A 13,243-nucleotide genomic window follows, 5' to 3' on the forward strand; every position below is an offset into this window, starting at 1 on the left:
ATGCCCTATAGGTGTTTCAGCACTTGGACAGCTTCTAGTCTCCAGTGCACTGTGTGATCGCTGTTTTCAATGGATAGGCTTGTGGGGCTGAGTGCAACATGACTAGATAATCAACCATGCAAGTGCCAATAATGAATGACAAGTGCCATTTAGTATCAGTTGATTACAAAAACCTCAGTCTCTACTGGATATTTCCTTTCAGTAATCAGAGTGGGTCTATAATGTCAAAGGATAACTTCTCCTTTGCTCTCCTCTCAAGAGAACAGTTTCTAGTTACAGCATGTGAAAAGAACTCTTCTTCGCTCGATTAGTCGCCGCACCCATCTCTGATATTAAGCCCAACATATCTGGCCTCATCACTTACGAGCTCAAGTTGCTCGCGCCAGGAGGATTCAATATCTGCCATTTAATTGGATGTGTTGGGATCAAATGCCTCGGGGTGTTTTGTATCTTGGAATCCATGGCTCGCTCGCTAATTAAAGTATTGTTCAGAGAGGTGATGGATCCACGCGCTGTTTGGTAAATTAGATTCATGGAAGGGGCTTGGAAGGTGTTGGTTTGTCATTTGACCCGTTGGCTCCCTTTTGATGTGTGTTGATTTTCAACCCTCACACATACAGATTGCTTTGGGGTAGACGAGACATGTAATGCCCACTCTGTTACCCCCCTGGATCACACACAGAGAGACACACACCTCATTAACCGTTTCTATGACGACGGAATCGACTTGATGCTGAGATCGTGTTGGTGAGAATTAGCAAACCAATAAACACAAAAAGCCTACCAACCCGCACTACTGCCGAGCTAAATGGCAATATTTAGATGTCTAATATCTGCCATGTAAACAATGATTTTCACTTGCCTCTGGAATGACAAATGGATTAGGTTATAACCTTTTTTAAATCACAGTAGTAGCCCCACAACACAAACAACATGTAGGCCTAATGTAGCCTAATTATATAAGACCTTAAATAAACAAATGAATCAAAGGCAATACCGCATCCCATATGTGATCGTGTCTCATGGCAACCTCGATGATTCCATAAAGTCCCTGGTCCACAGAGAAATGCAATGAGGACCAATCTGTAAAAAAATAGGACGAAATAAAATAAAAACAGATTCAAAAGCCTATGTAGCCTAGAGAAAACTACGAGGGGGGGGGGGGGGGGGGGGGGGGGGGGTTAGAGCGTTGTAATCCTATAGGCATAGCCTAGGATTTTTGTCGATTGTCTTCTTACAATCGGAAAATTGAAGGGCTAACGACGTCAGGTTGTGCAACAGTGTCTATGCGGCCGCGTGTATCAAAAGAGAGCGGATCACCAGGAAATGAAAGGCTCGCGGACATCCGTCATATGTGCATAATTTTTTTATTTGCTCTATGCTATATCTTTTATAGTTCATGTATGCTTTTTTATCCATCTAGCCTTAGATATCAGTGTATTTTAAATCTAAATGTATCTGCTTGAAGAGCAAGTGTCCATTATGCTTTTAGGTGTCTTGCTTTCTGTCGTTGTCGTGGAAACAATACATAGACCATGGCCGTGCGCGTCCTGTCTTCCGGGCTCACTGAAAGACTTAAGAGGAAATCAACATAATTATGTCAAGGCCAGCTGCGTGGTGATGTCATCTACATAGAGTTATAATGGGCAAACAACTGGGTCTTGTCTTGTAGCCTACAACAACGACAGGACTCTGTAGGCTATTACTGGGGTGACACTGACAGCCATGCACGACACAGAACGCTACAAAGACAGAACGCTTGAAGCAGCCCATCTAAGTCAGTAGTATGGACAGCAATATGATTACATTGACATGTCACAGTCCTGACAAGTGCTGATAGGCGCTCTAGCGATGGTAGCACATTAGCCTACAAGTCATTATCAAGGGTCAGAAGGAGCAAATAATTGATAAGCAATTAGGGGGCCTGGCTTCCAGATTTATATGCATATCAAATAGATCATCACTGGTTTGTTTATATTGCTAAAAATATTGTATTTCGCTTGCTGTGTGTGTGTGCGATTACATGGTTGTTTGCACTGATGGATGGATGTGGGGAGAGCGTGTGATTTATCGCTTCTGCAAGGCCCCATCAAATTAATTCCCAGGACGGAGCGAGGGATCGTTCGGTGGGAAACACCATTGAAGAGGAGACGGGAAGGCACGTAGAGCTTCATCGACTGGGTGGACTGAGACCGACAGACTGGCAGAATATTGTAAACAACCAGCGGGAGAACATGACAACTGCGGTGTCAACCGAGGAAGCTCGTCAATCGGAAATAGCAAATCAGTCTGTGGGCTATATAGCCTATGTCCCAACACAGTGATATATTTTATTCAAATGATGCGTTTCCGAACGAGGGTAGCCCCCTATTTCTTAAAAATGACTAATTACAGCTTAGTCAATTCAACGATGTTATGCTGAATGACGGCTATAAATCCATGTCTGTAAGAATAGCTCTTGTAATAGCCCGGATACCATCACGACAGAAAGCGTAGATAAGAGCAATATGCTGTCTTACCTTCCAGCTAAACTGGGTCAATGCGGTCAAAACCATGGTGCCGGCCGGAAGAGTCTTGTCATTCAAACATAAAACCTTCAGCTCCGCATCCTTTAACAGCAGAAAAAGCACTTCACTCTCTCCTGCCTCGCGCGCCCAACAAAAAGATATATAAGATCAGCTCTCGCGGCATCTTGATGCTAGCACTCCATCCTCATCTGCTGCAGCTTCTCCAGAAGAAAGCTCCCGTCCCTCCCTATTCTCAACTGATTGAATATTGTCAACATATTTCTGGTCAATCTAGAAATCTCTAATCTCAAAGATGAAAGCAAGGGTTACAGTCTAGTTCAATACAAAAACGACTCATTGCACCTCTTATATTTTCCGTGCACAAGACTTCACAAGCAGCCCAATTTACACAATTCGATGTATGCACAAATCAGGCTGTCTGGGACGTGCTTTTAGGATCACAACAAAATTGAAGAACTCTTACCAACTGGCGTTTTGGAACCAACACAGCCCATTTTCGCTTCTTAGACGAGTAGCCTAACCCACACCCGTTTTCTTTCTGCAAAAACGACCTGAGCGTACCTTATAGATCGGAAGTCTCTCTCTCCCGGGAGTCTTCTCTGGGTTCCGCAAGGATACCGCGTGCTGCTCAGACCCCTCGAGTGACGCCGAGGGCGGGGAAAAGTCCAGCACGTTCGTCCCCGTTTTCACTTGCTTTTTGTTACTGCTTTGCTTGCTTGCAAGTTCTGCATTTTCATCATGGCTTCTGTGTAGTCTTTGTGCAGTTTTATTATTACAAAATTAATCTACCTGTTTGTAGCCTAACCGAACCCCTCTCTCCCTATGTCACTGAGGGAAGGAGCGATGCTGGTGTTTCAGCACCACCGCGGCTGGACAGCGCACGTCTGCTTGGGCTACGAGGCGGCGGCAGCAGCATTGGCTTTACGCTCCGCTGGTGGGGGTTCCCCCCTCGTCGTCACACGCCAGTGAAATCCATACACCAGCAAGGGGTCGCCCCGCGTTCTTCGTGTAGCTCTAGCCTACTAGCGTCACTTGGCCTTGGCTAGCAGAATAGTTGCAGGTTGCATTAGTATAAAAATCCGAAAACTGACTTTATACACAAGGCCGAGTTTCCACCTCCCTTTTCGCTCTACTGGACGCGGAAAGAGAGCTGATTGGAGGATGTCACCGTGGAAGGACCAGCGCATTTCAGAAAGGGGAGGGGGTAGAAGTGGAGAAAGAAATAGTTCGGAATTTATGTTCTCAATTGAAAATTGCGTTTCTCAGCAGATGCGATTTTAGTGAGGGCCGATGAAAGCCCACTGAGATAACTTATTACAATTTGTTCAACTGATCTAAATCACCTCCTGTGGGTAGGGTCTAGTTAAATATGCAAGGCCTGATTAAAACTTTACAGGCATAGCTTTTAAAGATTAAAGCTTATATTTAACGGCCTTGCAAAATGCAACACTGAAACACTTTGCATTTCACGAAAGAATCCGGAATCAGGAGTACGTTTTGGTTATTCTCGTATTTGTGCCGACATCTTAGGGACAAGGACCACTCTCCCCCCTATTTGGTTATTCAGTGTGTGGAAAGTTAAATACATAGCTACGGCCAGTCGGCAGGTGGTCAAGACCATACATAGACAGGCTATCAGTCAATAACATTTACTTATAAAGCTATTTTTACAACAGCAGTTGTCACAAAGTGCTTATACAGAAACCGTGCCTAAAACCCCAGAGAGCAATGCAGATGTAGAAGCCCCGTGGCTAGGAAATACTCCCTAGAAAGGCAGTAACCTTAGCTATGTGCTTTGCATATTGCTTAGCCTATAGACCATACTTAGCCTTGCCTTATACTAGGCAATGGGATATAAGTGACACGACGCACAAAGCATTTAAAAAAAGTAGGCCTGCATGCATTGTAACATCTCCAGTCCTCTTCTCTCTTAAACGCCCACCATGACGCTAAACATAGCTCGCTCGAGCTGCTGCTGACCCACGTACCCACTTCTTCTAATGCGCCTGCCTGACATGATCGTTTCACAGAAAGCGTTCGTATGAGGTGCAGCTCCTACCAGGGATCTAAAGGGGTGAAAAGTAAAAAATTACCCAGATAAATGCGCGGTGTTTCGATGGAAATGAGAAAATAACGCAGTGAAGCTCCACAACCTTCGGGTCTGTGACTTAATCAGGCCTGAGTAATGAGGAAACATCATATGTGATACTATAGTGTATTGGACAGAAGTATTGATGTGAGAAGTCATGCATGGCAGGAAGGGAGGACACAGTAATGATATTTCGCTCTGTATCTCTAATATATGGCCTACTAATTTTCTCTCACTCACGTACTCGCACAATTTGCAGGGGCATTTGGAAAGCTTTGTTGGAGGGGTTCTAATAGACGTATCAGGATGACTAAAACAACAGCAGCAGGTGCATGGCTAGCCTACTTAGGCATCGCGCTGTGGTGGTCTACCTCTCTGCCCTTCTCGCTCTGGAAGGGAGGAAACGTTTGCGATCGTTTATTTAAAAAATCACTAGCTCTAGCCAGGTGAAACCTCTCTCACAGTTATTATGGACAGCCAACGTGGTGCGGTGGAATTGAGCTAAAAGCGGTCAAAATAGGCGTACATACTCAGATTCCACCTGTGGCAGTTATACCAATACTAAAGTGTTTACAGCACCGCTGTAATTAGAGCAGTACAAATACATGTTTTGTCATACCCGTGGTATACAGCATTAAGGCCTCGAACCACCCAGTTTATGATATGATTTTAGTGGCAAAGCAGAATACAAAAATAAAATTGAGGCACACTCCCAGCCGCAAGTCCAATAGGTATATCATCTGGCGTGTTGATGCCCTCTGTAGGATATCCATAGACAGAATGGTTTTGCAGTGCATGGTGATCAAACAGGTTTCCTGTTATATTCATCAGAGGTGTAGGGTGGGTGAAGTCTGTGAATATAACAAATATATCATTATACAGATGATTAACAAAACGTGTACGACAGTAGTCATATCTTGTTTTTTTGTGGTAAAAAGTATGTGACTGAAAAAACTTCACTTTTGACAGGTTTTCATAGAAATACCTCGTCCATAATGTAGAGACCTCTGGGATCTTCATTGAATAGGTCAGGGAGGAGGAAGATGGCTGCTGTGACTGATTCCTATAAGGTTTTAGAGAAGCCATTCATTCAAATTAATTGTAGATTATATATGTGATCTGCATAGATTTATGAGACAACCAATACCAATTGTATTACAATTACATATTTAATCATATTCAGAGACACATTTTTCCAGTCTGGTGATACATGGATAGTCAGGTTCCACTAGCCTTATCAACTTGACAGTGTCCATTGTGTGCCTCCTCGTCAGAATACCTGCAGACACACACAAATAAGTCAGCAGTTCAGTCATCTGTGCCCAATGCACCTATTTCTTTAACATATTCTTACCTCTGTTAAACAATATCCATTGACTTGTGTCCATTTTCAGAATGTTTTAATAGGGAGAAAGTGTGAAATAAGACCACAATTAATATGAAAAGATAGATGGTATCATCAAAAACAATATCATTTTAGATCATAAAAGGAGAAACCTTACCTTAACTGAAAAATGGAAAGATCTCAATTTAAGTGCCTGCACCTGCTGTCTTCTCAAATCCAAATAAAAATATTTCAGTTGGGCAGTTAGGTTCCTGCAAGAACCTTGTTGAACCCCTGTTTTTTTGAGTGTAGACGGCTTGTTGTATATTTTTTCCTCTATAGCCCCTTCACCCTTCTCTGATACCCTACCTGTCCAATACCTTACACCCACCGTTGCGCGATCTGTCTCGATATCGTAACATCAAATTTGCAGAAACCTGAAGTTCACACACACACACACACACACACACACACACACACACACACACACACACACACACACACACACACGCACACGCACACGCCGCAGAGCTGATTTATTTGTGTTCTAGCGGCACCAAAAGGCCGTATTGTGTAACAACACCTGAGTCAAGAGAAGGCCTGTTGCGCGGTGCAGCGGAGTGATGCAGCATGAAGCCAGACGCACAAAATAGATTTTTGCAAATTGCTATATTGCAATTAATAGCTCTGAGATCCAACTAACTATTTTAATAAACTCAATCAATTGTCTAGGCTTGGCTGAGATAGCAGTACACAGTAGGCTAACGTAACACAAAACACAAGTAGTCTACAGATTCATTTCCATTGTGGTCCTCCTATTTGTTCGACAAGTAGTCTACGCGGATGGTGGATTATACAATTACAATGGCAATAGTTTGAAGGGTGTCTACAACTACAAGGAAATGACCTGATGCTTTAAAAATAAGAGAAAATTGGGTGCAAGGAGGGTCCGTACACTCGTAATAGCCAAATTCTGCAACAGCTGTGCAAAATAATTACCATAATCTGTCATTATGCGACGGAAATAGGTGATCTTTAAATATTGTGCATTATTAATGGCCTGCTGTAGTAATGTCATCAAACACTTGGCGCCCTCGATCCTCAATTAGCGACGCAGATATTAGAATAGGAGATCAAACGGCTTTGGCCGCCAGGAGGGAACTAGTCATTCCCCAATCCTAATCCTTCTATGGTTTCCTCACACTGCTAAATAGGCCTACAGCACTTTTCCTCTGACTAACCAACGTGTTATTATTGACTCGGGGCTGAAATGAAGACAAAGTTGGCAGAACGGTCATCTTCTAGTCCATATACTTTTTATTAGCAGCAAATATATTATTTATTTAAATAAACATATACAAATGTGAGTATTCTCATAATTTACAATCATTTGACAAAATCATATTGTTAAAGAGCACATGTATTTGTTTAAGACGAGTAGCAAAACAGATGGATCCCTTTTATTCTACTTTCATTCTCTTACTCTCCCTCCCACTTCTCCACCTCCACCAGTCTCTCATTGCAGCAGTGCAGCCAGTAGGGCAGTAATGAGAGAGATGGAGGGTACCTGGGATGGTGCACTGTTCCTATCATCAGCAGTAGTAGTGATGAGGATCCTGTTGGTGTGTTGAGGTCTACCTTCACAGTGCCTGAGGTCCCATCCCACACAGCCAGTGTAAGCCATGGCATGGGCCAGGTAACTTTGCTCCTGGACCCAGTGGAAGAGGTGGGCCATGGGGATGCGGGCCAGTACCACCACGTCCTCCCCACCATGGGTCTCAGTGTCCAGGGGCACTGCAGACAGCTGCATGTAGTCCTTCCACTCTGACCAAGAGAAAGAGAGGGGGAGGAGAGGAGAGAGATTAATAAATACAGTGCCTTGCGAAAGTATTCGGCCCCCTTGAACTTTGCGACCTTTTGCCACATTTCAGGTTTCAAACATAAAGATATAAAACTGTATTTTTTTTGTGAAGAATCAACAACAAGTGGGACACAATCATGAAGTGGAACGACATTTATTGGATATTTCAAACTTTTTTAACAAATCAAAAACTGAAAAATTGGGCGTGCAAAATTATTCAGCCCCCTTAAGTTAATACTTTGTAGCGCCACCTTTTGCTGTGATTACAGCTGTAAGTCGCTTGGGGTATGTCTCTATCAGTTTTGCACATCGAGAGACTGACATTTTTTCCCATTCCTCCTTGCAAAACAGCTCGAGCTCAGTGAGGTTGGATGGAGAACATTTGTGAACAGCAGTTTTCAGTTCTTTCCACAGATTCTCGATTGGATTCAGGTCTGGACTTTGACTTGGCCATTCTAACACCTGGATATGTTTATTTTTTAACCATTCCATTGTAGATTTTGCTTTATGTTTTGGAACATTGTCTTGTTGGAAGACAAATCTCCGTCCCAGTCTCAGGTCTTTTGCAGACTCCATCAGGTTTTCTTCCAGAATGGTCCTGTATTTGGCTCCATCCATCTTCCCATCAATTTTAACCATCTTCCCTGTCCCTGCTGAAGAAAAGCAGGCCCAAACCATGATGCTGCCACCACCATGTTTGACAGTGGGGATGGTGTGTTGCTTTTACGCCAAACATAACGTGTTGCATTGTTGCCAAAAAGTTCAATTTTGGTTTCATCTGACCAGAGCACCTTCTTCCACATGTTTGGTGTGTCTCCCAGGTGGCTTGTGGCAAACTTTAAACGACACTTTTTATGGATATCTTTAAGAAATGGCTTTCTTCTTGCCACTCTTCCATAAAGGCCAGATTTGTGCAATATACGACTGATTGTTGTCCTATGGACAGAGTCTCCCACCTCAGCTGTAGATCTCTGCAGTTCATCCAGAGTGATCATGGGCCTCTTGGCTGCATCTCTGATCAGTCTTCTCCTTGTATGAGCTGAAAGTTTAGAGGGACGGCCAGGTCTTGGTAGATTTGCAGTGGTCCGATACTCCTTCCATTTCAATATTATCGCTTGCACAGTGCTCCTTGGGATGTTTAAAGCTTGGGAAATCTTTTTGTATCCAAATCCGGCTTTAAACTTCTTCACAACAGTATCTCGGACCTGCCTGGTGTGTTCCTTGTTCTTCATGATGCTCTCTGCGCTTTTGACGGACCTCTGAGACTATCACAGTGCAGGTGCATTTATACGGAGACTTGATTACACACAGGTGGATTGTATTTATCATCATTAGTCATTTAGGTCAACATTGGATCATTCAGAGATCCTCACTGAACTTCTGGAGAGAGTTTGCTGCACTGAAAGTAAAGGGGCTGAATAATTTTGCACGCCCAATTTTTCAGTTTTTGATTTGTTAAAAAAGTTTGAAATATCCAATAAATGTCGTTCCACTTCATGATTGTGTCCCACTTGTTGTTGATTCTTCACAAAAAAATACAGTTTTATATCTTTATGTTTGAAGCCTGAAATGTGGCAAAAGGTCGCAAAGTTCAAGGGGGCCGAATACTTTCGCAAGGCACTGTATGTGAATATGGACTGGAGAGATAAACATGCAGCAGGAGGAATATTTATAAAGAAGGCCAAAGGAGAAGGGATGATTGTACAGAGAGGAAAACTATACAAGAACAGATACTAGTTTTGATTTCTTACTTGTGTCCATTTTATGGCTGTCAGGGCGCTTGTTGTCTACGACTTTGTATCCAGGGCCATTTCCGTACATCACGGTTGTGTAAGGCAGCATATCCTTCCCATACAGAGGAGATTGCCCTGTGAAACACACACACAGCGGGGTTAATCACAATTTAAAGGTCTTACACACACACAGTGAGAGAGGAGCGTGTCCTGGGGGAGCTAGGGGCCAAGCAGGTTGTTGAGTCTTCAGATGAAGTACTAGACTCTCCAGCCCCTACTGATGAACTGCGCAGTGTTTCACTACTGCATTAATCACCAAGACCTGGGAGGCTGGACCACTGGGGAGCCATACACATACAGAGAGTGAGAGAGAGACAGGGCTGAACAATGGGGAGTCAGAGACAGAGAGAGACATAGAGAGACAGAGAGAGAGGGCTGAACAAAGGGGAGCCTCAGAGAGAGAGAGGGAGAGGTGGAAGGAGAAACGGAGGGAGGGAGGCCTGAATGCTGGCGAGCCTCAGAGGGAGTGATGGAGAGAGGGGGAGGTGGAAAGGGGAGGGAGAGAGAATGGGGAGGGAGAGGCAGAGGGGAGGGAGGGAAAGAGAGAAAGATCTAAGCTGTTTGTTTTCCTCTGTAATTGCAGGGGAGAGGAAATGTCAAAGTGCCAGTGGCGTCTCCCGGGCAGAGGCTGAGGCAGTCTAGTGGAGTACACCACCACCTCGGAGGTAAACATAGCTGTGAGGGGTGACACCTTGGGAAAGGGGGGGGGGGAGCAGACAGGGTTCTAGGCTATTTATTAAATATGTTTGCAGCTCCAGGTAGGCTACCTAAGTGGCAAATTGATTTGCAATGACTCCAGTTATATTGTCATTTCAACATACAGTACCAGTCAAAAGTTTGGACTCCTACTCATTCAAGGGTTTTTCTTTATTTGACTATTTTCTATAATAGTGAAGACAAAAACTATGAAATAACACATATGGAATCATGTAGTAACCAAGAAATCAAAATATATTTAATATTTGCGATTCTTCAAAGTAGCCAACCTTTGCCTTGATGACAGCTTTGCACACTCTTGGCATTCTCTCAACCAGCTTCATGAGGAATGCTTTTCCAACAGTCTTGACAGAGTTCCTACATATGCTGAGCACTTGTTGGCTGCTGTTCCTTCACTCTGCGGTCCAACTAATTTTTTATTTCACCTTCATTTAACCAGGTAGGCTAGTTGAGAACAAGTTCTCATTTACAACTGCGACCTGGCCAAGATAAAGCAAAGCAGTTCGACACATACAACAACACAGAGTTACACATGGAATAAACAAACATACAATCCAATAATACAGTAGAAAAAGTCGATATACAATGTGTGCAAATTAGGTAGGATAAGGGAGGGAAGGCATTAAATAGGCCATGGTGGTGAAGTAATGACAATATAGCAATTAAACACTGGAATGGTAAATGTGCAGAAGATGAATGTGCAAGTAGAGATACTGGGATGCAAAGGAGCAAGATAAATAAATAAATACAGTATGGGGATGAGGTAGTTGGATGGGCTATTTACAGATGGGCTATGTACAGGTGCAGTGATCTGTGAGCTGCTCTGACAGCTGGTGCTTAAAGCTAGTGAGGGAGAGATGAGTCTCCAGCTTCAGTGATTTTTGCAGTCCATGGTGACCAGTGAGCGGAGGTAAGGCGGGGCTTTACTTAGCAGAGACTTGTTGATGACCGGGAGCCAGTGGATTTGGCGGCGAGTGAAGCGAGGGCCAGCCATCGAGAGCATACAGGTCGCAGTGGTGGGTGGTATATAGGGCTTTGGTGATAACACGGAGAAGAGTCTGCCCTCGAATTGAACCCTGTGACACCTCATAGAGACTGCCAGAGGTCCGGCACACTGAACTCTATCAGAGAAGTAGTTGGTGAACCAGGCGTGGCAATCATTTCAGAAACCAAGGCTGTTGATTCTGCTGATAAGAATGTGGTGATTGACAGAGTCGAAGACCTTGGCCAGGTCGATGAATACGGCTGCACAGTAATGTCTCTTTTCGATGGCGGTTATGATATCGTTTAGGACCTTAAGCGAGGCTGAGGTGCACCCATGTCCAGCTCTGAAACCATATTGCATAGCGGAGAAGGTACGGTGGGATTTGAAATGGTTGGTAATCTGTCTGTTAACTTGGCTTTCGAAGACCTTAGAAAGTGGCTAGGAGGCTAGCAGATGGGCATTCAGGGGACGTCGCGGTGTAGGGGCCAGTTGAGTACCCCCCCCCCCCCCCCCCCCCCCCGAGCAGGTTATGTCGGTAGTCCAGTTGCGAAGGATCGGCGGAGTTCCGAGCCCCGTACCGGCAGTAGAAGGAGTGCGGGTATTGTAGCCCAGGAGTGGCAGATGGGCCTCTTCAGCTCGCCGGGAGAATGGGTTTAGCATTGGCTAGCTCCAGGCTAATTGGTGCTTGCTTCGGGACAGACATTTGCCAGGAGTAGTCACTTGGATTGCATCTAGCTAGCTGCGATGATCCGGGTGAAAAGGTTCAGGGCATGCGGAAGGAATCTGGGGATATGGAGAGAAAATAGGTACAGTATGCTCTGGTTTGAGTCGCATTGTACAAACTCGCAAGAGCTTTCCGAGCTAAAGGTTAGCTGATGACCGCTAGCAGTGGTTAGCTGACTACTAGCTAGTAGCTACTGAGCTGGCTAGCTTCTGTTGGGAGATTCTGGTTCCGAAGTAAAGAAAAATACTTTAGAAAAAGCAGATCCACACCACATTGGGTGAGGCAGGTTGCAGGAGAATATTTTGAAGTTGAGGTTTAGAAAAATATAAAAAAGATATGCGAAGAAAAAGATATATACAGAGATATAAAAAATATATATATACAAAGATATATACATGGGACACGACAAGATGAATGAGAAAGACGTCTGACTGCTACTCCATCATCCCAAACCATCTTAATTGGGTTGAGGATAAGTGATTGTGGAGGCCAGGTCATCTGATGCAGCACTCCATCACTCTCCTTCTCGGTCAAATAGCCCTTACACAGCCTGGAGGTGTGTTTTCGGTCATTGTCCTGTTGACAAGCGCAAACCATACGGGATGGCGTATCGCTGCAGAATGCTTGCTGTGGTAGTCATGCTGGTTAAGTGTGCCTTGAATTCTAAACAAATCACTGACAGTGTCACCAGCAAAGGACCCCCACACCATCACACCTCCTCCTCCAAAAATCTCAAATTTGGACTCATCAGACCAACGGACAGATATCCACCGGTCTAATGTCCATTGCTGGTGTTCCTTGGCCAAAGCAAGTCTCTTCTTCTTGTCCTTTAGTAGTGGTTTCTTCGCAGCAATTTGACCATGAAGGCCTGACTCACGCAGTCTCCTCTGAACAGTTGATATTGAGATGTGTCCGTTACTTGAACTCTGTGAAACATTTATTTAGCCTGCAATCTGAGGCCGGTAACTCTAATGAACGTATCCTCTGCAGCAGAAGTAACTCTGGGTCTTTCCTGTGGTGGTCCGCATGAGAGACAGTTTCATCATAGTGCTTGATGGTTTTTGCGACTGCACTTGAAGAAACTCTCAAAGTTCTTGAAATTTTCCAGATTGACTGATCTTCATGTCTTAAAGTAATCATGGACTGTTGTTTCTCTTTACTTATATGAGCTGTTCTTGCCATAATATGGACTTGGTCTTTTACCAAATAGGGCTATCTTCTG

At 44.2% G+C, this 13,243-nt stretch overlaps 1 long non-coding RNA gene across 1 annotated transcript; it reads right to left on the minus strand.

Moving 5' to 3' along the window:
• Positions 1 to 4,182: 4,182 nt before the first annotated feature.
• LOC110504099 lies at positions 4,183 to 6,311 on the minus strand. The gene is made up of 3 exons (XR_002470560.2): positions 6,120 to 6,311; positions 5,603 to 5,896; positions 4,183 to 5,468 (listed from the first exon to the last, which is right to left on the minus strand). It is a non-coding gene; the product is annotated as an uncharacterized LOC110504099 (long non-coding RNA).
• Positions 6,312 to 13,243: the final 6,932 nt, after the last annotated feature.

Source organism: Oncorhynchus mykiss, chromosome 24, assembly GCF_013265735.2.
Source record: "Oncorhynchus mykiss isolate Arlee chromosome 24, USDA_OmykA_1.1, whole genome shotgun sequence".
Classification (NCBI taxonomy): domain Eukaryota; kingdom Metazoa; phylum Chordata; class Actinopteri; order Salmoniformes; family Salmonidae; genus Oncorhynchus; species Oncorhynchus mykiss.